The sequence below is a fragment of the Gavialis gangeticus genome, unplaced genomic scaffold (genome assembly GCF_001723915.1).
Source record: "Gavialis gangeticus isolate Ggan-Ray unplaced genomic scaffold, GavGan_comp1, whole genome shotgun sequence".
Lineage (NCBI taxonomy): Eukaryota > Metazoa > Chordata > Crocodylia > Gavialidae > Gavialis > Gavialis gangeticus.
In genome coordinates, this window is record NW_017729025.1 from 39156213 (window position 1) to 39171622 (window position 15410).

Below are 15410 nucleotides of genomic sequence, written 5' to 3' on the forward strand. Positions count from 1 at the left end.
CCGGGGGGCGGGTTGAAGTGCACTCGAGGGCCCGGGTCGGGGCGGTCCGGTGGGGTTGAAGGTGCGCGGGGGCCGGGGGCTAATCCTACCCCCCTCCCCCGGTCCGGCCTGGCCGCTCTTCTGCTTACAGTGCCTGGAGCAAACGCGCGGGCTCTCCGGAGTGGTGCCAAACGCGGCCCCGCTCTGCTTTTCCTCCCTCCAAACCGCTGCGCTTCCCTTTACTACGTAGAGAAGCGCTGGGTGGGGGGAGAGGAGGAGGGTGGCTTTTGAGATGTGTCCTGTAGCCAGCACACAGATGCCGTCTGGGGCAGGGGTGCAGGGAAAGTCGCCTTCAGGGTGGAGAAGCTTGAGCCTCCCCTAGATGTCCTGCGCCAGCTGCCGCACTGTGAGGTGGTTTATGTAAATGGCACAGAAATGGGGTGGAAGGAACCTCCAGAGGTTACCTAGTGCCAGCCCTCTGCCTGAGGCAGGGCCCAGCTGTACAACTTCCCAAGTTATTATCCAAGTTGGACTTCTCCACTCAGTGCTTAAAATCCTTGCCTGGTCTAATAGTTATGCCACGGTTCGGTGTTGAAATGTTTGAGCAAATGAAATACTAGATGAAGTGTGTGGAGTTATTGACAGCACTGTAAGGATTTGATTGTAAGTCGCAACAGGGCAGACTTGAGCTAAGACTTAATTTTAATAAGGGCTCTTGTGGATGTCCTCAGGCAACATGGAGGCTTGAGGGGTTTTACCGCATGTGTTCTTTCGACCCAGGCCTTTTCCTCTTGGCTCTAAAGTAAAGTAAAAGTGGAAAACCTGCAAATCGGTGTTTTTAAAGCTTCAGGGGGAAAGAGGTTACTTTTGGATGTGTCCTGTAGTTTAACAGATCCTGTGGTGGACCCACTGGGATAGTAAATTCTGCAGTCGAGGACGCTCCTCTGGTAATGTTCAGTGTCCCACCTCAGGCATGCAGGTCTAGGTCCTGTCTACAGAAGCATCCCTATGGACTTCAGTGTCACCATAGCAGTGAGGCAGTTTTTTATGGCTATGTGATCCAGAGCACCTTATGTAGGGTTGTAGTTTTGCTCTCTTTCTATTAAAAAAAATAAATAAATAAAAGCTGTTATATAAAGAACATAATTGCCTCTTTCAGTTTTGATAGACCTTTTTGTGTAGAGTAGGGTGGTGAAGGAAATACAACTACTAGCTTATATATACCTTTTTAGTGAACTATTCTAGATCTTTTTACAGAACTCAAACCTGATGAGAGAGCACATAAGAGCTGCAGAATGTAGGCCCCTGGCAAACATTGCCTTTTGCATAACAGGAACGTGTGACTTGCTTGATAAATGTAACTTACCACACAGGTAAGATACTTAAAACACAAAACCAACCACAAAGATGTTCCATATTTATCGCGCTTAATTTTGAATGTCTGGCATGTAGGCATCCAGGAGCAGTATATGCAGCCCAGCTGCATGGACATCCTTTGAATGTGTTGGCTTGTGGGAAGCTGGCATGTTCAAAGGAAAGTGGTGCACTGGACTTCACTGAGCTTTGTAAAAGTCTCAGGCTTGGAGAATCTGAGACTGGGAAGCTTTCCCTGATTATCCAGGACCTTTCAAAAACAGGGTGCAGCTGGACCCTGGGTGTAAGGTCCTGGGGCAGCGTGAGCTTGACATTGGGGAGCTCCCAAGTTGCTCACACAAGAGGGGAACTGGGCTGCCTGTGTTACATGTGGCAGCAGAGGAGGGAGTTGCTGTTGTGGCACACAGCAGCAAAGTGCCAGGAGCAGGGTGAGATTGCAAATGCAGTGGCAGGCAGCTGGGCAGGGCAGAGTGGGGCAGTCTTCTTGGCTGTTGAGAACTTGGACAGCCCTGATCCAGATGGTGCCTTAAAGACGAGGCTCTTTTAGAGAACCAGAGAAAGGAATTGCACTAACTTTTTTCTTTTCTTTTTTTTTAAATAGAATGATAATCCCTTGCTCTTACTATTTCCTTCCTCCTTGTCTATGTGGTTTTCTTGGGTGGCTGAGACCCCTTCCCCCATGCTGGGTTTTTGTGGTTAATTGAATGATTTAGTAACCATGCATTAAAAGTATGTGTCAGCTGACAAAGGGAAAGGAGGGTAGCTTCCACAGCAGTTGGAAGGATCATAATGCTGTGGCAGAAGTACTCTGTCAAAATGACTGGTATCTCATTTACACATTTTAGAAGATGCTGTTCAGACCTTTGAAAGCGTGTCAGTTGTCAAAAGAATGATATCAAGTTCTGTGAACTTAGAGTTAAATTGAGCAAAGTACTCATTTTGGGCCTGTGTACTTATTTACCAGGTAAAAGCTATGTACAAAATTTAATTTACAGTCAAATAAATTCCAGTAATATATATTAAAATTTCAGAGAATTGCATTTATCCCCCAAAGTAGTTCTATAAAGTATGAAAATACACAGTTAAGTTGATACAGTGTTAACTCTGCCTTGTAGTGACCCCATACGGTGATCATCCAACCCAGTGTGTTCAAACTTTTTTACCCAGTAGGCTGAATGGTGGGTTTCGATCCAGCACCCAGGGCCAGCACAACAGCCACCATCTCCCCGTGGAGGGGGAAGGGGACTTCACCCAGCTCTGCTGGGGTAGGGGGAAGGTGGGAATATGATCTGGCCCTGTGCAGGGAGGGGAAGGGGATGTGGCCTGGCTGCAGCCCATCTTTGAGGGGGGCCTTGGGGCAGGGGGAGAATGGGCCATGGCTTGGCTCTACTGGGACAAGGATATGGATCAGCCTTGTGGGGGGGAGGTCTGGCCCTAAGCTGGCCCTGCATGGGGAAGGAGGCACAGCCTGGCTCTAACTGAGCATGTGAGGCTTGGGTTTTGGAAATTTTACAGTGGGAAGTGAGAGCAATTTAACCACGTTAGTATAGCACTAAAGGAAGAATAAACACCACTTCTCAGGCTTTATAAGTAGGTCCTGTTGGCAGACGCACAAAGCCATTCTAACAAAACTATGCTACTTCCAGTCCTGGAGCTTGTACATAGAGTGGTGCATCTAGGTGCACTGCTGCCTTGTGCCACCATACCAACATTGTTCTTCAGGTGACAGGCACGGCATCCTGCACCTCTTTCTGGATGGAACCTTGCAACCCTACTGCATTTGTGGGGATCCCCACAGGCCAGATGCTATGGCTCTGCGAGCTGTGCTTGGCCTGTGGGCCAGAGTTTGAGTACCCTGATCCAACCTCATTATCTTTCTAATTTTAATTATGAATTTCCAGTCAGAAGAATGTTTTGTTTTTGGGGTGGGGTTTTTTTTTTTTGGATTATGCAACATTTTGATGTAGCTTATTTCAAATTATTTGTATGTATGCTCCATCTTCACTCCTTTTTTCTGTTAAGGAGTTTCCATGTCTCTAAATTAAACATTTCATAAACATCATACCTAAACAAAAACATGTAAGAATCTGATCTTTTAATTATTTGAAGATGTCATATCAGTTTTTTTTAAATTATGGTTGTTATCACTAGTACTGTTTAATTAGCTCTCCTGCTGAGCAGTAACAGTTAAACAGCAAGAAGTGTTGGTAATTAAGGTAGGTATGGACAGCTGCTTTGCATCACCAAAACAACCAGAGCATACGCCTCAGTTTCTTTCTCCCTTCTGTATTTCATATTTTTCTATACAGTTAATCCCTCTTATATTTAAGTTGTTAGGGTGTTGCAGGTAGTTTTTAGAAATAAGTATTTCAAGTTAATGTTAATTTTTACCATTTGTAATTCGTAATGTCAGTCACCTTTAAAAGGACAGATGCATAAAATCTCTCCTTCATGCAAACCTGGATATTGCCCACTTCCAGAATGGCCACTAAATCCTATTTCTACCAGTGGGAATGAAGCAAGGGCCTGCTCAGAGAAGATAGCATATTATTCCCTCAAGGGGGAGAAAACCTTGCTAGGAGCAAGTTAGGGGAAGCAGTGGCTATCTTTACTAAGGAAGCTTGTGGCCTTTGCTCCTTTGAAAATAATAGGAGATGATAGATTTTCTAAATGAGCAGTTCTTGGAAGATTATAGGAGGTCTTGCTGAATAATAAACTCAGAATTACAAAGTCCATTAGGTTTTGTGGTGAAGTAAGAAATTATGTGTAATATTTCTTGTTATAAATATGCCTTGCAAGTAATCTGTCTGATATAAATTTTCTTATGATGGAAAGAACAAAACAGTGATCAGGTATAGTTCCTTAAAGGAACTTTGTAGGTGCTGCAGGGGAAGGGGATAGAGCTACAAGGGTGTTTCAGAAACTAACTGCAATTTTGAAGTAAAATCATTTAGGGTGTAGTGATCATTTACTAAACCACATCACTTCTCTACCTCATCACCCTGCTTTGCAACGCACATATTCCAGTGAGTCGAATGTTTCTTCATATCTCCTTTAAAGAAGCTTTTGGTTGCTATGACAGCCACTCCTGCGCTGCGAGTTGCACCTCTGCATCACTGGTAAACCTGTACCCAAGGAGAGTCGTCTTCTGTGGTTCAAACAGGCAATAAGCACTTCACACGATAATAATCACTTGGCATAAGATCTAGACTGTAGGGTGGATGTACTAAGATTTCACAGTCCATGGAAAGTCATGAAAGTTGACTGTGCACAGTGGAGCATTGCATGGCTGTACTGGAGTGTCACTTGTGCTTTACACGCTGTGGTTGGCTGCATTGCTGGCTTCAGGTGGTTTGGCAGAAAGGGACAGTCACTGTTGCTGTTAGTTGTGACCCTGTGTTCCATGAAGCGGACAAAGTTTTTGTGTGCAGTCTCAACACAGGATGAGCAAGACCGTGCCAAAGGATAGTTGAGTGCAGAGTTTGTGGGCAGTGGTGGTAATGTGCATTTCTGCTGCATGCTTTGCCTCTTGCTTTTGGAATTGAAGCAGTTGACCCAGGTCTGGTCCCCGGTGATGATTTACTAGAAAAACCTATCCTCTTCCTCCCAGATACACTGCAGAAGCTGGGTACCCACCTCCATATTTTGTTGTTCATGTACATCTGTCAGGTGTTGTGGCTGTGTTGGAGTATCCTTCCTGGGGTTCATCTGTTTTGGAAGTGCCTCTATTTTTTTTTAACTTCTCCACTCACAGACTTTCCATTGAGACATAGTTCCCATCATGTGTCACAAACCTATGGAGATGGCATTGCACCTTCAGCCCACAAAAAAGCCCAGTAACAGAACAGTGTTCTTCTGTGGTGCACACTGACAGCTGAGCAGCTATGCTATTTATGGGCTCACTGGTGTTGTATGTGTTCTGTGACACACAATGGCTCAATTTGACAGGGGTACTATCAGTATTCTCTACTGCTGTGTATTTTCCCATTCTTTTTCAAATTTATAGCATGGGTAGCTAGTTTCTGAATCGCTATTGTATTGGGTGTTTCAGATGGGAGGCCTGTCTGGCTCCTGTCTGGCTAACCAGAGCTGAAAGTCCTATGATCAAAAGGAGAGGCTAAACCAGTGGCTGCCAACCGTGGGTTATGACCCAAATTAGGGTTGCGGGGAGTCTGTCTCTCACTCTGCTCCTCCTGCCTGTGGAGTTCTCCTGATGCACGGTCTGTGCGGTTCTCGCTGCCACTGCCCCCTGTGATCCCGGCCTGGCCTGGTCTCTGCTGGTGCCGCCCGGCATGAGTGAGTCGAGGGCAGGGGTAGGAGTCGCGACCTGGATTTAGGATCACAGCAAAAAAGGGTTGGGAGCCACTGGGTTGAGCCTTTAAGGGTATGGATACATACAACACTCTGGAACAGTTTAAATGTGGTTCAAACTTGAAGCAGACCTACAAGCCTATTAAACTGATTTAAGTCCACCGGGAACAATTCAAAAGTATACCTGGAAAATCAAGTACTACTTTGAACCAGTTCAGTGTTGTGTGTAGACAAGTTTGACACCACAAGAGGCATGCTAGAAATGAGAAAATGTTCCCAGTGTAGACTCTAATTTTGATACCGGGAAATCCTGGTTTAAAAAAAAAAAGGAACATGCTTGAAAAAAGCAGCACAGGGCACACTCCAAGAGAATGCCCTGAAGCAACTGGAGGGTCCTCCAGAGAAATGCTCTAGCATGTGGCCAGAGCATCTCTGCCTGCCGTATGCCTCTGCTGCTCCAGCAGACTACCTCAGCATGTTGGGGGAAATAGAAGCAGGCCAAGGGTGGTAGCAGTGGACCCAGGCTCCGTCCCCAGTAAGTAGGGCTGTGGGGGTAGGGGAGACTGCTCAGGAGGGGTGGCCCATTGCCCTGCACAGCCCCCTGCAGCAGATGACTGTCAGGGTGTTCATGGCCTGCTGCTGGCAGAGCCTTCCCTCCCGGCAGCGCATGACACTGCCTAAGACCCAGGGGTTACATGTGGCACATGGTGCCTGTCCAGCCCTCTGGCTTGCGCCTTCAGGCAGGACTGGGTCAGCTCTTGCTGCCATCTGTGGCTCCCAGCACCACAGGCAGTGTGCAGAGCATATGGAGACAGGATTCAGCCTGGCCTGCTGGCGTGTGGCTCCTGTGTGTGGTGCCAGGACCCCTTGATGGCAGTAAGAGCCAGCCCGGTCCTGTTTGAAGGCATGCGCCAGCAGGCCAGGCCAGTATCATGCACCATGTGTAGCCCTTGGGTCTCAGGCAGCGCTGCATGCTGCCAAGGGCGCTCTGCTCTAACAGGTCATAAGCACCCTGAGAGCCTGCTGCTGTACTGTGCAGGGGGTGGGCGGGGGATCTACCCCTCCTGAACATTACTGCCACCGTCAGTCCTTGCCATAGTCCATGCACAAACCCCACACCACCCCCCCCAAACTCCCACACAAACCTCACCTGCTCCAAACTGCACATTCCACCCCCTGCGCCCCCCCATCTCACATCCTGCATGCCCAGCCTGCCAGACAGAATGGGGAATGGGACAGGACCTGCTGGCGGGAGTCATGGTTGCAAGGGCAACTGCTGCACTGCAGCCCTGCCCTGTGCCCACGCTGGTGCTGGGACATGCAGCCCCAGGATGGGGTGTGGGGTTTCTGGTCCTAGGAACCACTCGGGTTTGTGATGGGCTGGGGGAAGGGGTGGAGGTGGCAGCAAGGGTGTGTGCGAGAGAGATTGGAGCTGGGGATGGGAGGTAGGAGAGGCTGCCAGAGCCAGGTTTAGAGCCCCCCCTGTTCCCCTACAGGAGCTGGTGTAGGGGGAGGCCAGCCTGGAAGAGAAGGGACTTGCACAGCCCAGTCCCTGAGGCCCAGTTGAGGACTTCCCAGGAACAGCATGGGGATCACTGGGGCCTGGGCACAGGTGCAGGGTGCAAAACAGCAAGGGCTGGTACTGCTCGGAGCCAGAAATCAGAGGGTGGGATAGCTGCAGCTGGACTCATGTCCTGATGCTGGAATGACGCTGCTGCCGGGAGGGAGCTAGTGGGGGCAGGCAGGGACTGTGGGTCAGGAGTGAAAGGCAAGAGCATCCCAGTGCCGCTCAGCATCCCACACCTGGGTGAGCGAAGGAGGTAGGGATAGCTCTGATCTTTTCTATGATAAAAAAACCAAAAGCAAATGCCAACATGTATGGATATTTAGTATTCATTTTATTATGATGATAGAGGCACTGGTAGGCTTCCAAATTGCTTTCAAATTGTAAGTGTATCAATAAAACATTGCCTAACTGATCTCTCTGTATATAGTGGCATTTCATTTTAATTGCAGAAGAACACAGATTTTGGGTATTTTAATGAGAGAATTTTGGGGTTTTTTAATGGGATAATTCACAATTTTTAAACAGGGAACACCAGGATCTGTGCTGGTGAGGTAAGTGGCAGGCCCGGGCTGAAGAATGTGCCCAGGACCAGCACTGGGGACTCAACTGGAGGGCAGATGAGGTGGCTGACCTGGCCATTTAAGGCCAAGGAGGTATGTGCTTCATCAATTCAGAGTGGGCCACTGCAATGAGCACATCTTCTGGACGATAGCTGCCCAGATGGCAGAGCGGGGGCACCAGATGACATGACAGCAGTGCTGCACAAAGACCAACTGTGCAGCCATGGCCCACTAGCAGCTGACCCAGAGGTTCAGGTGGCTTTGCTGCTGTGCCCGTACCAGAGTCCAGGTGGCTGTGCTGCCCCAATCTGGGTCTTGCAGGTGCGCAGCCATGGGGCCGCAGGTCCAAGGAGGCAGATGCTGTTGCAGGTGGGAGCAGGTCACAGCCAGGCAGCAGCTTCCACTGCCAGACTGCTGCAGTGGTTAGAGGATGCAGGGGCTGCTCTAGGTTAGAGCTGCTTCAGCAGTCGAGCTGATACAAGGGGCTAGTGTCCCCAGATACCAACTGACTGGACCTTAGAAGCTCCTGAGGGCAAGTAGCTGTGAGCTACTTGCTGGGGCAGCTTTATATACAGCTGGGACCAGCACAGGTGCTGGCTCTAGCCTTTAGCTCTCCCTGGCTGAAGATCTGGGAGGAGCTGGGCAGGGTCAGTTTGCCCCGGGGGCACAATTTGCCTCACACCGAAGTGCATGTTCGGGCACGTGTGCTGTGGCACAAACCTCTAGCTTTTGTGTCACTACCTTTTGAGCTACTGCAAGTGCACGTGCCTGCATGTGTGGATCCACCTCCTGGTGGTGGGAGTCTTACAGTCCTCCCTCAGGAAGAGTAGAACAATCAGTCATTCTCTGGAGAACTGACTGAGGCAGCCAGCACTAGATACATGATTGTCATGGGTGACTTCAGCTACCCTGACGTCCTTTGGAGGGACCACTTGGCCACCTTCAGCAAGTCATCCAACTTCCTGGTAACAACAGACAATCTGTCTCTGATGGGTTGTGAAAGGGTGTACTAGGGGTAAGGCCAATGGATTTGGTGCTGACCAAATGGGAGGACATCATAGGCAACCTGAGGATTGGTGGTACTCTGGGTGACATTGATCATGACCTGATAAGATTCCCCATTCACCGTAAGAGTGGGAAATCAGTCAGCAGAATAGAAGCCCTAAATTTCAGAAAGGCAGATTTTGGCAAACTGAAGAGGCTAGTTGGAAGAGCCCTGTGCAACCAGCAGCTGGACGATTTGGAAGTTCAGGAACGGTGGTGCTTCCTTCAAGCTGGCAACTAGAATAAAAGACAACAAAAAGTCCTTCTATGGATACATAGGGAGCAAGAAAAAAATCAGGCTCCATTGTGGGACCCCTACTGAATACTCAGGGGCAGCCCACAGTTGATCCCCATTAAAAGGCAGAATTTCTAAATACATACTTTGCGTTGGTATTTCTGAAATCAAATAGGGGCTGTTCACCTGACCAGAGGCCAAGGGAACATGGGGAAGACAGCAGACTACATGAAATCAGTCCCAAATGGGCAAGGGATCTCCTACAACACTTGGACGTTTTCAAGTTTGCTGGGAGGGATGACCTGCATCTGAGAGTCCTGAAAGAACTGGCTGACCTTATAGAAGCACCACTGGCAAAACTATTTGAAGAGTCATGGAACTCGGGAGTGATCGCAGATAACTGGAAGAGGGTCGGTGTGGTGCCCATCTTTATGAATCCTAGATCCATAAATTATAAGGGGCTGGAAGGGACCTTGCAGGATCATTGGGTCCAGCCCCACTGCATTAGGCAGGAAAGACAACTGGGGTCAGGTAACCCCAGCAAGGTGACCTTCCAATCTCTTCTTGAAGATTTCCAGGATAGGTGATTGCACCCCTCTGGGAGGAGTTTATTCCAGTCTGGACACCGTGACTGAAAAAGTTTTTCCTAGTGTTAAGCCTGAAATGGTCTTCCAGGAGTTTGTGGCCATTACTCCTGGTTTTTCCTAAGGGTGCCCTGGTGAATAGTTGTTTGCCGAGCCCTTGATGTATTCCCCCGATATAGCAGTAAGCTGCTACGAAGTCCCTTCTCAGCCTTCTCTTTTTTAGGCTGAAGAGGCCCAAGTCCCTCAGCCTTTCTTTGTATGGCTTGCCTTGCAAGTCTCTAATCATATGGGTGACTCTTCTCCAGACTCTCTCAAGCCTTTTCATGTCCTTGTTGAAGTACGGTGCCCAGAACTGGACACTACTCCAGCTGCAGTCTTACCAATGCTGAGTAAAGCTGAAGAATCACTTCCTTGGTTTTGCTTGAGATGTATCAGTTGATGCATGTGAGAGTATAGTTTGCCCTGCTGGCTACAGTTTGTTTGCCCTACTGACTGCTCACGTTCATACTATGGTTTATTATTATCCCTAGGTCCCTTTCAGTCATGGTGCTAGTCAGTTTGGCACCACTGAGCCTGTAAGTCTGTTGGGGCTTGTTCATCCCCTGATGGAGCACTTCACACTTCCCAGTGTTCAACTTCATCTGGTTCCAATCTGCCCAACTTGACAGCCTGTCTAGGTACACCTGTATCTGCAGCCTGTTTTGTGCTCCCCCATAACTTGGTGTCGTCCGCAAACTTTACCAGTGAGCTCTTCACCCACACATCCAAATCATGTTGAAAAGCACTGGGCCAAGCACAGACCCCTGGGGGATAACACTGACCACTTCTTGCCAGAACGACAGAGATCCGTTCATTAGAACTTTAGATTCTAGCCCGCAGCCAGCTTCCTATGCACCTAACTGTTGAGCACTTAAGCCCTCAATCCTCCAGTTTTCCTGTGAGAACACCGTGGGATACCAGATCAAACGCCTTTTGGAAGTGTAGGTATACAATGTTGACTGTGTCCAAGTGGCAAGTTACCTGGTCGTAGGAGGAGATGACATCGGTAAGATGAGACCTGCCTGCGACGAAGCCATGCTGGCTGTCATTCAGAATCCTACCTTCTGCAAGCGTACTGCACATAGACTCCTTGATGAATTTTTCCAGGATTTTCCCTGGGGTAGAAGTTAGTCTAATTGGCCTAAAGTTGCCCAGGTCCTCTCTCCTCCCCTTCTTGAAGATGGGCACAACGTTGGCCCTCTTCTAGTCTTTCGGGACCTCCCCGGTGTGCCACAAGTTTTGGAAGAATTTCCCATGATGACTTCGGCCAGCTCCTTCAGCTTCTTTAATGAAGTTCGTTTGGTCCTGATGACTTATGAATGTGTAATTTTTCTAACTGATCATGCACCAGCTCAATGTCAACAGTAGGCTGTTGTTCCCACCATGACCATTCTGAACCTTATCTAATTTGATTTTCCCCTTAGTCTGATTTTTTTCTCCTTGGTTTGGATAACCCTGCAAATTACAGACTGGTCAGCCTAACTTTGGTTTTGGGTAAAATCTTTGAAAAATTTGTTAAGGAGGCCATCAATTACAAGCTAGTAACTGATAGGATGTTAAGAAGCAACCAGCATGCCTTTGCTGAGGGTAGATCATGTCTGACAAACCTAGTGTCCTTCTAAGACCAAGCAACTAGCCATCTGGATGAGGGACATGAGGTTGACGTCATTTACTTAGACTTCAGTAAAGCCTTTGATGCTGTTTCCCACGGGATTCTCTCAAACAAACTGGAGGGTACTGGGCTGGACCAGTCTACAGTGAGGTGGGTGGACAACTGGATTAGAGGTCACTCCCAGAGAGTTGTAGTCAATAGGATGGCCTCATTTTGGAGGGCCATTTCCAGTGGTGTCCCCCAGGGTTTGGTGTTTGGACCTGTGCTCTTTGTATCAATGGCGCGGATGAGGGGGTAGAAAGCTCACTGATTAAGTTTGCAGATGATATCAAGCTGTGGGGAAATGCAGGCACATCAGAAGATAGGCTAAAGGTCCAGGACAACCTTGACAGAGTGGATTTATGGCCTGAATGGAATCAGATGAGGCTTAACAGGGAGAAGTGCAAGGTTCTTCATCTGGGTAGGAAGAACGCTCACTGTAACTACACAATGTGTGGTGGTCCTCTGGCTGGCACAGCATCTGAGTGAGGCCTGGGGGCCATGATCGACTGGAAGATGAATATGAGTCAACAGTGCGATGAGGTTGCCAGAACGGCAAAAAGAACTCTGGCGTGCATCAGCCGATGTGTGGCCAATAGATCCAGGGAGGTGCTCCTCCTCCTCTATTTGGTGTTGGTGAGGTCACAGCTGGAGTACTGTTCTGGGCACCGCACTTCAAGAAGGATGTGGATAAGCTTGAGAGGGTACAAAGAAGGGCCACCTGTATGATTAAGAGCATGGAGGATAGGCCCTATGGGGAGAGACTCCAGGAACTGGGTCTGTTCAGTCTGAGTAAGAGAAGGCTGAGAGGTGACTTGATAGGTACCTACAAGTACATCAGGGGTGAGCATCAAGATCTAGGGGAGCAACTCTTCTGGAAGGCACCTCAAGGGAGGACAAGGACCCACGGGCATAAACGAATAGAGGGTAAATTCAGGTTAGATATAAGAAAAATATTTTTCTCTGTAAGGGTCACCAGAATCAGGAACTCACTTCTGTCAGAGTGGTGCAGTCACCCTCCTTGGAGGTGTTTAAGATGAGGCTGGACAGGCACCTTGTTGAGCTTGTCTGAGCCCAGTAACTTCCTGTCCATGGCAGGGAACCAGACTTGATGATCTTACTAGGTCCCTTTTGGTTCTATGATTCTAAGTGTTTTGTGACATTGCTTTGGTCAGTCCTTCTGGCATACCACCTTGCGTTGCTCCTCACACCCTGCTACAGACTACTGCGACTGGGTGCTCTGATATGCTCCTTTACTGCACTTTTTTTGTTGGCAGTTTTTATCAGTGAGCTCCTTTTTACTGCTTGTTCAATAAAAGCATCTTTCTTACAACCAGCTGGTCCTTGCTTTCTATTCAGCTGCAGCAGCTCATCATCCTCCCCTCGCTGCCTCCTCCCCCCTCCCCTGTCCCTGTGAACTAAAAGTATAGTTCCAAGTAGAGGTGCCCTGATGCATTAGTCCCTTATTGGATCGGCACTGAAGAAATTGAGGGTATCGGCAATTTGCTTTTTTTGTCTGATGTGGCCGATAAATGCCACGCAACTACAGCACAGCACGTAGGTGGGAAGGAGTGCAGACCGGCAGCGAGGAAAGCAGTTGGGTCTGGCTAGTAAGCCTGTTCTGGGGGAAGGGGTGATGGGGGAAGGAAGCGATGTGGGGGGCAGATTGAGGCCCCCCAAAGACAGGGAGTGGGGCTTTTGCTGAGGCAGGGGCAGGCGCTGTCCAGCTGGGACAGGGCAGGGCATGGGACGGAGCCACGGCCCCAGCCTGCAGTGGCAGCCCACCCTGCCTCATATGCAGATCTGGGGGCACCCCTTCTCATCTCTTCCATGGGTGCATGCAGTGGTGTGTGCCATGCCCCCCCCATGCCCCTCTGACGAGCTGCTCGCCCCAGCTGGGCAGCACCTGCATCTACATGTGCTTCATGTGATAAACCCAGAGATTTCAAATAGGAATTTATAGCATCAGGACCATTCTGACCTGTTGTGGTCTTTGAGTTCTTTGCAGAAGAATTGCTCAGTTATTTTTTCTGTAGTTAGAAAAGGAGTGAAAGCTTCAGTGCCAGCATTTTCTGTGAAGTGCCTTGAGTCTAAATAGGAATCACTGCTTTAAGGTAATGGCTTCAGGAAAGACACAAGTGGCTTGTTGGGAGATGGAGAATGTGAATGTGGATGTATTCTGCAAGTCTTATATCTGGTCAAAGATGGAAGTAACGGGTGCCAGGGAAACCTAAAACTTATTAGGAAAGAGTTAGATGCAGGCGTGCGTGCATGCGTGTGTGCGTGTGTATATATGTGCATATGGGTAAAATGACTTTGTTTTCCTGAATGCTGTCGTCTTATTGGTGTTTAGTGAGCCATTGTCATCAGAGACCTGGATAAAAAGGCTTAGAAGTGCAGACTGAACTGAATTTATTCAGTGAACTTGTTCAGGGGAAAAGGATGATGCTGGTTAAATCCAGAGAGTAGGACTGCAGTAGGGTTGCAGGGTTCCATCCAGGAAGAGGTCCTGTTGCCTGAGGAACGTGGTCTTTTTGGTATGTCGGTATGGTGGTGCAAGGCAGTGCTGCACGTAGATGCACCACTCTATGTACAAGGTCTCATCTCCTGATCTGGAAGCAGCATGGTTTTGTTACCATGGCTTTGTGTGTGAGGACCTGCTTACAAAGTCTGAGAAGTGATGCTTATTTTCCTTTAGTACTGTACTAACATGGTTAAACTGTTCCCAGTTTGAGAGGGAGGGCTGACAGAGCTAATTCATTAAATTTCAATAGTTGTACTCTTAATTAGGACATCCCAGCTTCTAAGGGACTGAGGGCCACATGTCTGCACAGTGTACCAGGGTGAGCTGTGAGCTCCTCAGGCTAGATGCTGTATAGATAACTCCTCTCCCTTCCAACTACTGCACCATGGATTCACCCACTCGCGTAGCCCTGGATTCATCCTCAGCTCCCTGAGCTGTGTCCTTGGGGCACTAGTTGGACAGCACTGTCTGAAAACACAGGTTGCCTTGCAACCTTGGCGATCGTAATTAAAAAAGAAAAAAGGCATCTGCACAAGATAATACTAATAATTTCTTATAGTTTATGATCATTGTCTGAAAGAGTATCTGCTTAAATTAATTTTAATTTAAGCTAGAACTTATTTATTTGTAAAATATCAGATAATTCATTCTGTATTAAAAAAAGTAGTTTTGATGAAAATTCTTTGAATGGAAATTTTTAAATTAATAACTCGTGTCATCCTTTAAAGCTGCATCTGCACTTGTAATAATAACATCCAGATTATTCTTTACAAAAAGTAGACATTCTTGGAAAAAGTTCTTAAAAAAAAAATAGTTTAATCTAACCAGATTTCTCTTTGATTATAGATACTATTTCTATTTCATACTTGGAAAACAAAATATTTCTGGTTAGTAGAATCTCTTTCAAGAAGTAAATCATTGCAACTTTAATGCATATCTTGTGTACTTTATTTTGTTTACATTCTAGTAATACCTTATACATTTATTCTATGACAACAGGATTCATTTTTATCAGAATTTTAAAATTGTAATATAATTTAAGTCTTTAGGGTTTTTAGATTCTTTTCTGTCTTTTTGTTTTAATCTTGAAACTGTTCTGTATTTCTTTGCTATCTAGGAATGTCTTGATATTTACCATATGGCCGGTACTAAGTAAATTTTACTTATCAAGAGGCGCAGAGTATACACCCCAGTTAACTCCCTCCCTCCCTCCTGAACTCCATAATCCTCTAAAATTATACATACATCCCCAATTATTTCCTTCTCTCTGTGAGTAAATTGGGTTTAGCAAATGACTTTTCAAAATACATATATCTCTGACAAATTGGCGGGGGTGGGGCAGCAGTGCCTGCCTCCCATCTGCAAGGTACTCCTTGCCGCTCCAACTTTTGGCTAGACTGTGCTCTGCACCCTTGCATTTCCAGGATGTCTGTTATGAGTCTCAACAGCTGACTGGGACCAGCCTCTGAAATCCATGATTGTCCCAGCCAAACTGGGATATATGGTCACCCTACTTATTTACTTAAGTAGAACTCTTTGAGA

General features: G+C 47.5%; 1 protein-coding gene across 2 annotated transcripts in view; it reads left to right on the forward strand.

Moving 5' to 3' along the window:
- Positions 1–15410, forward strand: part of RPS6KA5 (ribosomal protein S6 kinase A5) — a 224144-nt gene that overhangs the window by 1111 nt on the left and 207623 nt on the right. The window lies entirely within an intron of this gene.